Here is a 15405-nt window from a genome sequence, read left to right as displayed (position 1 = left end):
CACTGATCTGGGATCAGACTGATTCTGAACCAACTGGTCTGAGAGATGAACGTGTTCCAACACATTTGGAGTCAATGAAATGAAAACAACTGAACAGATTTGAGCATTTAATGGGAGTCTGACACTAAACACCTGGGATCAGAACTAAGTGGTCTGTATGCATCTGTATGTGGAACCTGGATTCAAAGGATTTTGATTGTTCATATCTTCAGTGTAAATTTTGTATTGTACAAATTCATCCCATGGGCCAGGTTGGACCCTTTGGAGGACCGGACTGGACCCTTTGGTGGGCCGGACTGGACCCTTCGGTGGGCTGGATTTGGCCCCTGGGCCGCATGTTTGACACCTGTGGTCTACAGACTGGTCCATCTACAGGAGGATCCTTTACCCTCCAGTTAAATGCTGCCCTCTGCAGGTTCATGTGTAGAATGTCAAGGATTTGAAACATGACTGAGTGCTGCTGCAAAGATAAAAAATACAGGCTGAGTTTGAGAGGGACAACGACGACAGCGTATTAGAAAATACAAACACTGTCAGCAGAAGAAGAAAGTCTGAAAGGATGGAGATAAAACCTGTGATCTGATGAGAATTAAGTCAAATACAAAAGAGTCATGATTTTACCACAATGAAGTCATTATATTATTAAAATAATGTCATCATATTTCAAGAATAAAGCCAGAATATTATGAGAATGAGGCCGTAATTTAAAAATATGCTAATATTCCAGAACACAGTTGTACCCAGTGGTCTGATAATGGAGAACTGGAACATTCTGAGGTTCCACTGCCATCTGGGGTTTAAATACTGAGCCTATTAGCCCCACCCACTAAATACTGAGCCTATTAGCCCCGCCCACTAAATACTGAGCCTACTAGCCCCACCCACTAAAGACTGAGCCTATTAGCCCCACCCACCATCCCCACATTAGCATCAGTGGGCCTTTTGGACAGTTGTCACATGTTTGGGTTTGTTTGGTCGTCTGAACTGAACACATTTGGTGTAAATTGTCTCTTTATTGGACGAACTGACTGAAATGTTGGACTGAAGGGCGAACGGTGCAGACATGAGCACATTTTACCAGCCTGTGTTTTTCCTCTGGTAGGGACAGTTGCTTGTATTTTCTTGGCACTAATCTGCCGCCGTAGAAACTCCACTGTGTTCTGTCATGATGAAATAAAAGGATGTGGGTCAGAGCAGCTAAAACAGGCCTAAGGATCCAGGACGGCCTTTATTCAGCAATGACATCAGAGCCCCTGGAGGGGGGGGGGGGGGGGGGGGGGGCAGACTTCAGGTGGAAGGCGGACACTTCAACCAGATCCAGAGCTGCGGGTCTGCACCATCGCATTCTTCTATCTTCAACAGTTCTGAAGTTATAAGTGAATAGAGATTGTACAAAAAGTGCCATAAATACTGATATTTTCTGATACAGAAAACTCAAACTATGTCAGACTTTATGACCTGGGACAAGTCATTTTTCTGTCAAACCCACAGAGTTCTGGCCCAAAATAAAGGACCTGGAAAATCAGGATCTTATGTTTGTCCTTTTAAGGTCATCAAAGGTCAACAAAACTGGTACCAAATTAAAGGTCAAATCCAACTTCCCATAAGTCAATAATAAAAAGTTAGTCGATATCCGTTGTAGTAAGAATAGGATACCAATTTATTGATTAATTGAGTGTTGATTTATTGATTAATTTAATTATAGATTTATAACTAAGATTAAACTTAAATCAACCCAAAACAATAATTTGGAAATCTTGCAAAGGTTGATAGTTCGTTGACTGCACAGATGAACCCGAGTGTGAATACAGTACACAAGCACAACTGAGGCAATGGATTTATACACATATAAATAATTTATTAACTAAACTAAGACACACAAATAACATAGAGACAAGAGACAAATACGATAAAAGGAGCAGGAGATTATGGACAGGAGAATACGTAGATTAAGTTGGCAGATAGCTATATTCAAGATATTCTAACGTTAGTGAGGTTACGTTGAGGTAAACCTACTTAAATTGGAATAACACCAACTCAGATAAATCAGGAGCAAGTTTTCTTACAAGTTAGAGGCCTCCTGAAGGATGCAGGCTGGAGAGGCCTTGACGGAGAACGGATGCAGTCTTCTGACGGAGTTCGAAGCAGGAACAGGCTGTGAAGCGACGTGCTCACGCTGGAGGTCTGAAGTTCTGAAGGTCTGAAGTTCTGCTGGCTGGAGGAGGTTCACAGCTGGCTCTGGCGGCTGGTTCTGGAAAGCTCGCCAGGAGAAGTGGAGAACAGCGAAGATGGTAAAGCTCTTTGAGAGAGCGGATAAAGGTGGAAACAGCTCTGTCGCTGAAGTTGAGAGCAGCGAGTGTGGAAAAAGCTCAGCTCTGCTCTTTGCGTAGGTGAGAGCCCAGAAGATGGAAAAGACTCAGCTCTGCTCTGATGAAAAGTTGGTTTCATTTACTTTTATAGTTTGTCCAAAACCCAACTCGGCACGCCTCCCTCGTGCATATTGATGAGTCATCGATGCCTTGGGGCGTTGCCTTCTTTGTCTGTTTCAGAGGGAAACCAACGTCCTCGTGCATATTCACGAGTCGTTTGCATATCTCAAAGTATCACGTTTCTCTTCCCTCTTAGGAGGAAAGAGGGGAGAGGACGTTGTGCAGACTTGTAAGAAAACTTTGCATCCTTAAATAAGATCCTTAAATAAGATCACTTAAACTTTATACATCACCTGTAACCTCACTTCAGCATCAATTAAGATAACAGCATGATTATCAAACATGCTATAAGCAGTAATAGTCTTACTTTCACATAATTCACCGTGAACATGATCAGGACACACATATGTGAAACCACAGGTCAGGCAAATGGCTTAAGTATTACGTCTACATAAAAGAGTTAACGTGCTGAGTTAATCAACATTAACACATAATGTAATACATTATTAGCATGGCACATATAGTGATTTTGGTTATTCAGTCTATTTCTTCTTCTGGGTTCATCTTCACCTCTGGATAAGCAACATGATAACACAGATGTTGAGAGGACGAAGTCGGCTAAGTGTAAACACCAGTTTATGAGTCCTCAATTTACTATGGCAGGGAGGAAATGGCTCTTCATGAAGAACAGAGGACAATGGCTGAGGAAGTATTTTTTTAAGTCCATTAGGCTCATTCCTTAAGATCATCTGTCCTCGTAAATGTCATTTGCAGAGGATGTCCGTGCATTGACCTGGCAACCAACCAATCAGCATGGTTGTTCAGGAATTTGGTTTGACCCAGAGAGGAAGATAATATAATTTATAATTCTGTTTTCAACTCTGTTCACTCACTCCATCATCATGAGGTTACACCGTCTACTTTCTCAAGATAGAAGCTGTTTTCTTAATATGCAAATTAAGCGTTTGAGCCAAACTTTGGCCTATACCTCAGCTGTACTCTGGCCTATATCTCAGCTGTACTTTGGCCTATATCTCAGCTGTACTTTGGTCTATATCTCAGCTGTATTTTGGCCTATTTGGTCTATATCTCAGCTGTACTTTGGTCTATATCTCAGCTGTATTTTGGCCTATTTGGTCTATATCTCAGCTGTACTTTGGTCTATATCTCAGCTGTATTTTGGCCTATTTGGTCGATATCTCAGCTGTACTTTGGCCTATATCTCAGCTGTACTTTGGCCTATATCTCGGCTGTACTTTGGTCTATTTCTCAGCTGCACTTTGGCCTATATCTCAGCTGTACTTTGGTCTATATCTCAGCTGTACTTTGGCCTATATCTCGGATGTACTTCGGCCTATATCTCAGCTGTACTTTGGTCTATATCTCGGCTGTACTTTGGCCTATATCTCAGCTGTACTTTGGCCTATTTGGTCTATATCTCAGCTGTACTTTGGCCTATATCTCAGCTGTACTTTGGTCTATTTCTCAGCTGCACTTTGGCCTATATCTCAGCTATACTTTGGTCTGTATCTCAGCTGTACTTTGGCCTATATCTCAGCTGTACTTTGGCCTATATCTCGGCTGTACTTTGGCCTATATCTCAGCTGTACTTTGGCCTATTTGCTCTATATCTCAGCTGTACTTTGGCCTATATCTCAGCTGTACTTTGGTCTATTTCTCAGCTGTACTTTGGCCTATATCTCGACTGTACTTTGGCCTATATCCCAGCTATACATCAGCCTATATCTCGGCTGTACTTTGGTCTGTATCTCGGCTTTACTTTGGCCTATATCTCGGCTATACTTTGGCCTGTATCTCGGCTGTACTTTGGCCTATATCTCAGCTGTACTTTGGCCTATTTGCTCTATATCTCAGCTGTACTTTGGCCTATATCTCAGCTGTACTTTGGTCTATTTCTCAGCTGTACTTTGGCCTATATCTCGACTGTACTTTGGCCTATATCTCGGCTTTACTTTGGCCTATATCTCGGCTGTACTTTGGTCTATATCCCAGCTGTACTTTGGCCTATATCTCAGCTGTACTTTGGCCTATATCTCGACTGTACTTTGGCCTATATCCCAGCTATACTTCAGCCTATATCTCGGCTGTACTTTGGTCTGTATCTCGGCTTTACTTTGGCCTATATCTCGGCTATACTTTGGCCTATATCTCGGCTGTACTTTGGTCTATATCTCAGCTGTACTTTTGTCCATATCTCAGCTGTACTTTGGCCTGTATCTAAGCTGTACTTTGGTCTATATTTTAGCTTCACTTTGGCCTATATCTCAGCTATACTTTGGCCTATTTGCTCTATATCTCAGCTGTACTTTGGCCTATATTTCAGCTGTACTTTGGTCTATTTCTCAGCTGTACTTTGGCCTGTATCTAAGCTGTACTTTGGTCTATATTTTAGCTGTACTTTGACCTATATCTCAGCTTTACTTTGTTCTATATCTCAGCTGTACTTTGGTCTATATCTCAGCTGTACTTTGGCCTGTATCTAAGCTGTACTTTGGTCTATATTTTAGCTGTACTTTGGCCTATAACTCAGCGGTACTTTGATCTATTTCTCGGCTGTACTTTGGCCTTTATCTCAGCTGTACTTTGGTCTATATCTCAGCTTTACTTTGGTCTATATTTCGGCTGTACTTTGGCCTGTATCTCAGCTGTACTTTGGTCTATATCTCAGCTGTACTTTGGCCTATATCTCGGATGTACTTCAGCCTATATCTCAGCTGTACTTTGGTCTATATCTCGGCTGTACTTTGGCCTATATCTCAGCTGTATTTTGGCCTATTTGCTCTATATCTCAGCTGTTTTTTTGGCCTATATCTCAGCTGTACTTTGGTCTATATCTCAGCTGTACTTTGGCCTATATCTCAGATGTACTTCGGCCTATATCTCAGCTGTACTTTGGTCTATATCCCAGCTGCACTTTGGCCTATATCTCAGCTGTACTTTGGCCTGTATCTCGGCTGTACTTTGGTCTATATCTCAGCTGTACTTTTGTCCATATCTCAGCTGTACTTTGGCCTGTATCTAAGCTGTACTTTGGTCTATATTTTAGCTTCACTTTGGCCTATATCTCAGCTATACTTTGGCCTATTTGCTCTATATCTCAGCTGTACTTTGGCCTATATCTCAGCTGAACTTTGGTCTATTTCTCAGCTGTACTTTGGCCTGTATCTAAGCTGTACTTTGGTCTATATTTTAGCTGTACTTTGGCCTATATCTCAGCTTTACTTTGCTCTATATCTCAGCTGTACTTTGCTCTATATCTCAGCTGTACTTTGGTCTATATCTCAGCTGTACTTTGGCCTGTATCTAAGCTGTACTTTGGTCTATATTTTAGCTGTACTTTGGCCTATATCTCAGCGGTACTTTGATCTATTTCTCGGCTGTACTTTGGCCTTTATCTCAGCTGTACTTTGGTCTATATCTCAGCTTTACTTTGGTCTATATTTCGGCTGTACTTTGGCCTGTATCTCGGCTGTACTTTTGTCTATATCTCAGCTGTACTTTTGCCTGTATCTCAGCTGTATTTTGGCCTATTTGGTCTATATCTTGGCTGTACTTTGGCTTGCATCTAAGCTGTACTTTGGACTATATTTTAGCTGTACTTTGGCCTATATCTCGGCTGTACTTTGCTCTATATCTCGGCTGTACTTTGGCCTATATCTCGGCTATACTTTGGCCTATATCGCGGGTGTAGTTTGGTCTATATCCCAGCTGCACTTTGCTCTATATCTTGGCTGTACTTTGGCCTGTATCTCGGCTGTACTTTGGCCTATATCTCGGCTACACTTTGGCCTATATCGCGGCTGTAGTTTGGTCTATATCCCAGCTGCACTTTGCTCTATATCTTGGCTGTACTTTGGCCTGTATCTCAGCTGTTTTTTGGTCTATATCTCAGCTGTACTTTGGTCTATATCTCAGCTGTACTTTGGCCTAAATCTCAGCTTTACTTTGCTCTATATCTCGGCTGTACTTTGGCCTATATCTCACCTATACTTTGGCCTATTTCTTGGCTGTTCGTTGGTCTATATCTCAGCTGTACTTTGGTCTATATCTCAGCTGTACTTTGGCCTGTATCTAAGCTGTACTTTGGTCTATATTTTAGCTGTACTTTGGCCTATATCTCAGCTTTACTTTGCTCTATATCTCAGCTGTACTTTGGTCTATATCTCAGCTGTACTTTGGTCTATATCTCAGCTTTACTTTGGTCTATATTTCGGCTTTACTTTGGCCTGTATCTCGGCTGTACTTTGGTCTATATCTCAGCTGTACTTTTGCCTGTATCTCAGCTGTATTTTGGCCTATTTGGTCTATAGCTTGGCTGTACTTTGGCCTGTATCTAAGCTGTACTTTGATCTATATCTCGGCTGTACTTTAGCCTTTATCTCAGCTGTACTTTGGCCTATTTCTCAGCTGTATGTGTCATGGTGGGAGGAGCCATTCCACTGCTCATTTAACTGGTGGGTTCTCCTTGTTCTTCACTGCTCAGCTGATTTTAACAGAAGTGGATAAATGTTCAGTCAGTGCACAGTCCAACGCACAGGAAGTCCTTTCAGTTTTCTACAGTCCACATCAGAAGAACAGGCCTGTCAGTCTGCATCAGTCTGATGTGGGCCGGCCTTTCAACACACATCTGTGTCTGTGACTAAAATATATACAGCAGTAGAAAAGAATATGACAGGGCTGGACAGTGAGCGGTCAGCCAATCAGAGTTATCACTGCCAATCAGAGAGTTATTACAGCCAATCAGAGAGTTATTACAGCCAATCAGAGAGTTATTACAGCCAATCAGAGAGTTATTACAGCCAATCAGGGAGTTATTACAGCCAATCAGAGTTATTACAGCCAATCAGAGAGTTTGTTCAGCCAATCGGAGGCAGAGGCCCAAAGCCAGTGCTCATTTCACTGCACTCACACAACACACAGTATCCACAGGAGCTGAGTACGAACACATATCACCATGGTTACGTCACCACAGTTACAAACACTTATCACCATGGTTACTAACACATATCACCACGGTTACGGACACATATCACCACGGTTACTAACACATATCACCATGGTTACGAACACAGCAGCAGCTGATTCCACACACAGGACACCCCACATGCAGCCTCAGTGGTTACCATGGAAACACACTGACTGCTGAGTCACTGTGAGAACAGATGAACACGACTGAAACCAGCAGTGTGTGTGTGTGTGTGTGTGTGTGTATGTGTGTATGTGTGTATGTCTGTGTTTGTGTGTGTATGTGTGTTTGTTTGTGTGTGTGTGTGTGTATGTGTGTGTTTGTGTGTGTGTATTTGTGTTTGCGTGTGTGTGTTTGTTTGTGTGTGTGTATTTGTGTTTGTGTGTGTGTGTGTGTATGTTTGTTTGTGTGTGTGTATTTGTGTGTGTGTGTATTTGTGTGTGTGTGTGTGTGTGTGTGTGTGTTTAAAGGGTTAACCCTTTCAAGCCCTTTAACCCTTAACTTGACAGTGGAACCTCCAGAATGTTCCAGTTCTCCTTCATCAGACCAGTGGGTTCCACTGTATTCTGGAATATTAATACTGTTTTTAAATTACAACGTTATTCTCATAATATTATGACATTGTTTTCATAAAGTCAAGAACCTTCTTGTAATCTTCTTTATTTTCATAAAATTATGGTTTTATTTGTATATTTTACAACTTTATTGTCGTAGTGACAGTGTTTGGATTTTCTTCTGTGGCTCTGATATGCATTAGTTTGGTCATCTACTCAACACAAAAACATTATAAAACACACTAGTTTGTGACCGAAATACAGAAATAACCCCAACAACTGTGTATTAGTGGTTCTGAAGCAGTGGAACCCACAGGTGGAACCCACAGGTGGACTGGTGGGCCCATCACTGATCCACCCACATGGATAGGAGGGTGTGACTTTGGTGCACAGTGGACTGTTCTGTGACCCACAGTGGGCTCTTTCTGTTATTACTCACCTGGATCTTTTGCATTACGATGAACAATTTCGAAGTGTCATCCACCAGAAACAAACACCATGTGTTTACGTTCCAAACCCGGAGGTAAGTCGGGCATCTTCGGAATTTTTTTGTCGCGACACATTGTGGGAAACGGACATTCATGCTGCTGTGTGCAGCAGCAGCATGATCCAGCATGTCCAGAGCACAGCGCATCTCCTCCGAACCCTCACTCCCACACCGTGGACTGTTCACACATCTGACCTCTGACCCCTCACTCCCACACCGTGGACTGTTCACACATCTGACCTCTGAACCCTCGCTCCCACACCGTGGACTGTTCACACATCTGACCTCTGACCCCTCGCTCCCACACCGTGGACTGTTCACACATCTGACCTCTGACCCCTCGCTCCCACACCGTGGACTGTTCACACATCTGACCTCTGACCCCTCGCTCCCACACCGTGGACTGTTCACACATCTGACCTCTGACCCCTCGCTCCCACACCGTGGACTGTTCACACATCTGACCTCTGACCCCTCGCTCCCACACCGTGGACTGTTCACACATCTGACCTCTGACCCCTCGCTCCCACACCGTGGACTGTTCACACATCTGACCTCTGACCCCTCGCTCCCACACCGTGGACTGTTCACACATCTGACCTCTGACCCCTCGCTCCCACACCGTGGACTGTTCACAGATCTGACCTCTGACCCCTCGCTCCCACACCGTGGACTGTTCACACATCTGACCTCTGACCCCTCACTCCCACACCGTGGACTGTTCACACATCTGACCTCTGACCCCTCACTCCCACACCGTGGACTGTTCACACATCTAACCTCTGACCCCTCACTCCCACACCGTGGACTGTTCAGATTCACAGACAGTTTCTTCCCCCTGTCCATCAGACTGTTGAACAGCCAAAGAAAACAGGACCTGTTCCAAACCTGCTGCTGCCCTGTTACTGCAGTAATTTGAAGCACTTCATTACACTATGCACTTTAGTTGTTAGTCTTCTAGTCTTTTAAATTTTTATACATATACATATATATTTAAAATGTTTATAGCAAGGGTGCCCAATTAGTCAATTGCAATCTACCGGTTGATCACAAAGGTAGTGTGGGTAGATCGCATGGCATTAAAACATAGATGTCAGCCTATCGTTAGTCCTCAGTATGAAATTTGTCACTTGATTGACATATGGGGCAGCCAGTCTGACCAATCTAACCTTTTCTGACACAGGTGTCACTGCGCATGCACATGTAATGGTGCGTTTTAGCAAGCTAGTGAGTTAGCCTCCAATTTATGTGTTCTAAACTTAAGGGTATAAAAATGACTAGGGGAGCTGGACCAAGTAAAAAGACAAAAACGTCCACCTCCATGCGGAATGGGAGGTGGACTTTTTTTTCACTATGTCATTTTCAAGTGTGTTTGCCTCATCTGCCAGTCTGCCATCGCTATACCGAAAAAGGGAAATGTGGAGCGGCATTTTTGGACTGTTCATCAAAACTGCGACACTGACTTCCCTCCAAAAAGCGAGCTGAGAAGGAAAAAGGTGAAGGAACTCAAATCCCAGTCGTCTGGACAGCAGTCATTTTTCTCACAGCTAACTTCAAAAGTAAAGGCGGTAACTGGAGCTTTGTTCCGAGTGAGTCACTTAATCATTAAGAACAAGAAATCCTTCCAAGACGGAGAAATGGTAAAAGAGGCATTTGTTGAAGCAGCTGACTCGTTCTTCCAAGACTTTAAAAACAAAGCAGAAATTCTATCTTCGATCAGAGCTCTCCAGCTATCAAGAACTACAGTTACACAGCGCAGTGAAGCCGCGGCCGAGGTTTTGACCCAGCAACTCTGGAAGGACATCACAGACTGTGACTGTTTCTCTGCAACTGGATGAGTCTACAGACGTGAGTGACAGCCCAGTTGTGCCTTTTTACTCGGATGGTGCTTACTGATATGACCACAAAAGAGGAGCTGTGAACAGTCCTGCCCATGAAAGAACACACGCCAGGACAGGACAGATTTCAGTTTTTTAAAAACTTTATTGAGAAAACCCGGCTCCGAGTGTGCAAATTGGTGTCCATCACCATGGATGGAGCGCCCACAATGGTTGGCCGCTCGAATGGGTTTATTACCAAGTGCAAGGAGGACGATGCTTTCCTGGACTTCCTCAATTACCACTGCATAATACACCAACAAGCGTTAGGCGCAAAAAGGCTCAACATGAAAGAAATAATGGATCTGGCAACGAAGATAGCCTGTTCTATTGGCGCCGGACTATACATCCCTGGCTGATTCCACTCAGTGCAAGTCATCAGAGTGAGGTAATGACAAAAAATGTACAGAGTTGTATTGAGTAATATCGGTTCACACAGTTATGCAAGGTACACCAACATGTATGGTTCATATAAAGAATTCTCAATATATTTATGAATAAATATATGTTTTTTGCAATTTTATAGTGGGAAGATCAGTTTAACTTGGTCATTTTATAAGTAGCTCGCATGCTGAAAAAGTGTGTGCACCCCTAGTTAATAGTATTTTAGGCTACTTTTTCTATTTTGCGAGGTGTGTTTTTTATTTATTTTTTTTATATAAACTGACACTGTGGTGAGCCAAGCACTGACATTTCCTTTGATAAGGTACTGATGGTGCATTTATTGAATGATGATAAAGCAAGTCTGAAGTTTGGGCCTGCTCAGCCCAGTAACTCTGTGCTTCAGTTTTAAACTCTGTGCTTCAGTTTTCTGTCCTCTGTAACAGGAGTGAATTCCATGTGCAGTTCATCTGAACCAAACATCTGGAACCCATCACGTGCAGAACCAGAGTGCATCATGTGTTGGTGTTCAGTTTGTCCTCAGCTCAGTTCCACAGAATACAACACCTTCAGAGTCTGTTCATTCGACACCAGCTCTGGACTAAATATGAGTGGGATTTGAAGGACTAAACCTGAAACTACTGGGCCGAAGCAGCAGCTGAAACATGAACCATCCATTTAAACACAGGCTCTGAAGTCCAACACACACACACACACACACACACACATACACATACGTGCTGCTGTCCCAGTCGTACCTCAGATATAAGTTCCTCTTGTGTCTTCCTGTCCGGCTCCAGTGCACACACACACACACACACACACACACACACACACATCTGTCTGTATATTACTAATAAATCCATGAGTTTTACCTGTGTTCAGACTGCAGAATGTTCAGGACGTCGCTCCAAACACACACTCTGTCCTTCCTCTGCTTCAGTCGTACTCATCCACTTCTGTTCTGCTGCTGCTGCACGGAAACATTCCTGCATCGTGTGTTCGCCCATCAGAGGGTGGGAGGAGCTACGTAGGAGGAGAGGAGGAGAGAGAGGGAGGAGAGAGAGAGGGAGAGAGAGAAGAGAGGGAGGAGAGAGAGAGGGAGGGAGAGAGAGAGAGAGGGAGGAGAGAGAGGGAGAGAGGGAGAGGAGAGGGAGAGAGAGAGAGAGAGGGAGGAGAGAGAGAGGGAGAGAGAGAAGAGAGGGAGGAGAGAGAGAGGGAGGGAGAGAGAGAGAGGGAGGAGAGAGAGGGAGAGGAGAGGGAGAGAGAGAGAGAGAGAGGGAGGAGAGAGAGGACAGGGAGTGACGGACAAAACACAGAACTCCTCAGAGGATACACCTCCCTTTTTGGTTCTGAAACACGAGCATGAGCTGCAGTAAAACTGTGTGTGTGTGTGTGTGTGTGTGTGTGTGTGTGTGTGTGTGGGTGGTCAGTCCTGTTTCTGGCACAGACTTAGTGCAGGAGGAATAAGACATTCCACAACTGTTACACACACACACACACACACACACACACACTGCTGCAGGTCTAATGTACAGGGTTTGAACCCAGTCCAAATGTTCTGTTTGTATCACACAGATCTGTGTTCGTCTGTGTTCCAGTGGCGGCTGCTGGTCTTTCAGACAGGGGAAGCTTGTTGTTGGAGTTCTTTAAACATAAATTGGTCCCTTCGTTCCTGTTTCAGAAAATGCTCAGTTTCCTTATCGTACACAGTTGACGTCTTTTCCAGGACTGGATTGTTAGTTCAGTCTGACCTGTCCAACAGTCTGACTGATTTAACCATCTACAAAACCAGATGAAACTGAACAAGTAATGATGAAATTATGGAACTGAAACAAGAAAACGTGTCCCTTCAGTCCAGTGTACCAGTTAGTCCAGTGGTTGTGTTTTCTTTCAGGTCAGTAAATGAACAGTTCATTTGGTTTCTGTGATTCCACAGCAGAATGTGTGACGGTATTAAACTGAACTGTGTCAGTGAAGGAGCAGATCTGAAAACAGCTGTCAATCAAACCGCATTCAGCCTTCGGACCCGTCCTCCGATCGGCGCGCGGAAGCTCGGCATCCGGCCCGGCCGAGCTCCGCCCATGGCTCCGTTCGCCCCCGGACGCTCAGCATCTCCGGGGGCGGGACGACAGGGTGTCATGTGTCCAGTGCTGGTCCAGTTTGTAGTGGTTTTTCCAGCAGTTCCACTCAGTCCCATTGAAGTGCATGGACGCTGAGCGTCTACGGACAAATGCACTGAGCAGAGATGGAATGAACAAACACAGACACGGGAATGGAGGAGAAGTGAACAACACCCAGTCCACTGATCTGGGATCAAACTGATTCTGAACCAACTGGTCTGAGAGATGAACGTGTTCCAACACATTTGGAGTCAATGAAATGAAAACAACTGAACAGATTTGAGCATTTAATGGGAGTCATTTTAGGGGCAGCTGAGCTTCCACTGCAGTCTGACACTAAACACCACTGCTGTGTTCATCTGAGTCTGCAGTTGGACACAAATAAATAACCTGCTGAATGAGTTCAGTCGTTCATTAAATGGATTGTGTGGATTTGATCAGAATATGAACAAATAGGTTTAGACAGAATTATAAACAGGAAATCCAGCTGAACTGTCAAAGACCTGACACCACTGCACAGACTGGATTTATGAACAGTAGATCCATGGATCCACAGACTGAGCATGAGTTCAGGTTCCAGATCAGACAGGATCACTGTCCAAGATGGATGACCATGTCAGAGTACCAAACCAGTTCCAATCCAACCATTAGAACATAGTTCTGACCACGGAGAAGGAACCTGAACTCATGTTCAGTCTGTGGATCCATGGATCTTCTAGGTACTGGTTCAAGGAGGAGTCCACGTCAAGAGGAGCCAGTCGGGGTGGTATGGGTATCTAGTGAGGATGCCTCCCAGACGCCTCCCTGGGGAGGTGTTCCAGGCGTGTCCCACCAGGAGGAGACTTCGGGTCCACCCAGGACACACTGGACGAATTCCATCTGTGGGCTAGTCCGGGAACGCCCCGGGATTCCCCCAGAAGAGCTGGTGGAAGTGTGTGTGGAGGGGTGGGGGGGGCTGTGTGGGCTCCTCCTCCTGCTGCCCCCCCACCCACCATCACCACCACCCAGATCTGAATAAGAGGAAGAAGACAAGTACAAGGATGAGGAAGAGTACGAGTGGGAGTACGAGTAATTGATGCCAATCTTCAGAAGGTGAAGCCATGATAAACATTCTAGGGTTTGCATGTTTTATGAGCGGATAACTTCAGGAAATGAGAAAACTGATATTTCTGCAAGACGTCAGCATTTTTATGAGTGCATCTGGTTTGTCACATCATTCATGCTCAAATGTTGTGGTTTTGTGGGTCTAAATCCTGTCCATAGGACTACGCACATGCACACAGACACACACTGTCCATTTCCTGTCCTAATCAGGTCCCAGATTATCAGCAGAAGCTGCTGTTTATTCACACATACTCTTACTGTTTCGAACTGTGGACATCTGACCGTTTGCTTAAAGCTCTTCTCCTGTTCCAAACAGTCAAATGTGCACAGAACTGTGAGTCCAAACCCAGCCGTACGAATCCACCAAACCCACAGAGCCTGAGGCCAAAGCGTCCCTTAGACTGGAACTCCATCCACCACGGCTGACTGAACAATGCACTGGCCTAGTAAAGAGGAAAGAGGAAAGGAAGGAGTGGACGACTGTCATCCTGAGACAGGGACACGCAAAGACAAAGAACAAAGATGAACCAGTCCTGTGTAGAAGGAAAGGATCAGCTGACACAGGGGGGTCAAACGACAGAACTAGCAAAGCACTGGGAGAGAGAGCGCAGACCTCCACCAACACACATCTGAACCCCCCCCCCCAATCACCACCAAAATTTAATCATGTCTTCTTTATCTTCCTTCCTACAGGTGGATCCATTTGGAAGGTAATCAGAGTCATTTTGAATTTTGGATAAATTTTGGAAAATTGTTCAATGATGACAGATAGGAAAGTTGTAGATGTTGTGACCTTGCTGTGACCTTGAACTTTGGCCTACTGGGACCAAAATGTAATAGGTTGGTCCCAGGGCCTAGGCCTATCTGTGGGGAAGATTTGGGAAAGATGGGTGGAAGAGCTTTTCACTAAAGTTGATAAACAAACAAACAAACAAACAAAGCAAAGTTTGCTTGGCAGAGGGAACCAGTCCTGTGTAGAAGGAAAGGATCCGCTGACACAGCTGGGGTCAAACCATTTGAAATTCTTCCTCAGAAAAATGACGAACTTTAGCAGATATTTTTTTGGTTTCACCATGGCTCCCAGATGATGGTCATGGAAAATACTGTTCAGATTAGAAATGGTCCTTGCTTCCACTCTGTGATTGACTTTCACACAGAAAGGGAAAAAACAGAAACATCCAGCCTCCACACTGACACTACACACCCAAACTGTCAGGTGGACAAACAGGCCTTTCTGGGATTCGTCATGCACCCGTTTGATCCACACAGTTTCTCTTCCAACTCTGTTTGCAGACGCAGTTTTCTCCCCTCCGAACAAACTGACAGTGGACGAGGCGCTGGCAGAGCTCTGGACTGGACATGAGTTTGGCTGGGCAAGACTGGTCAAACTGGATCGACTGGTACCAAAGTCTGCAACTGTGTGGACTGGTGCCAAAGTCTGCAACCGGATTGACTGGTACCAA

General features: G+C 44.5%; 1 protein-coding gene across 2 annotated transcripts in view; it reads right to left on the bottom strand.

Annotated features, from left to right (window-relative positions):
• Window positions 1-11697, bottom strand: part of LOC115416314 (uncharacterized) — a 60106-nt gene extending 48409 nt beyond the window's left edge. For both annotated transcript variants that reach the window (XM_030130060.1, XM_030130062.1), the window contains exon 1: window positions 11591-11697. The gene's annotated coding sequence lies outside the window, so the exon portion shown is untranslated. The remainder of the gene's footprint in view (window positions 1-11590) is intronic.
• Window positions 11698-15405: the final 3708 nt, after the last annotated feature.

Source organism: Sphaeramia orbicularis, unplaced genomic scaffold (assembly GCF_902148855.1).
Source record: "Sphaeramia orbicularis unplaced genomic scaffold, fSphaOr1.1, whole genome shotgun sequence".
NCBI classification, from domain to species: domain Eukaryota; kingdom Metazoa; phylum Chordata; class Actinopteri; order Kurtiformes; family Apogonidae; genus Sphaeramia; species Sphaeramia orbicularis.
The sequence above is the reverse complement of the archived record's forward strand: the minus strand, read 5'-3'. Positions and strand labels throughout refer to the sequence as shown.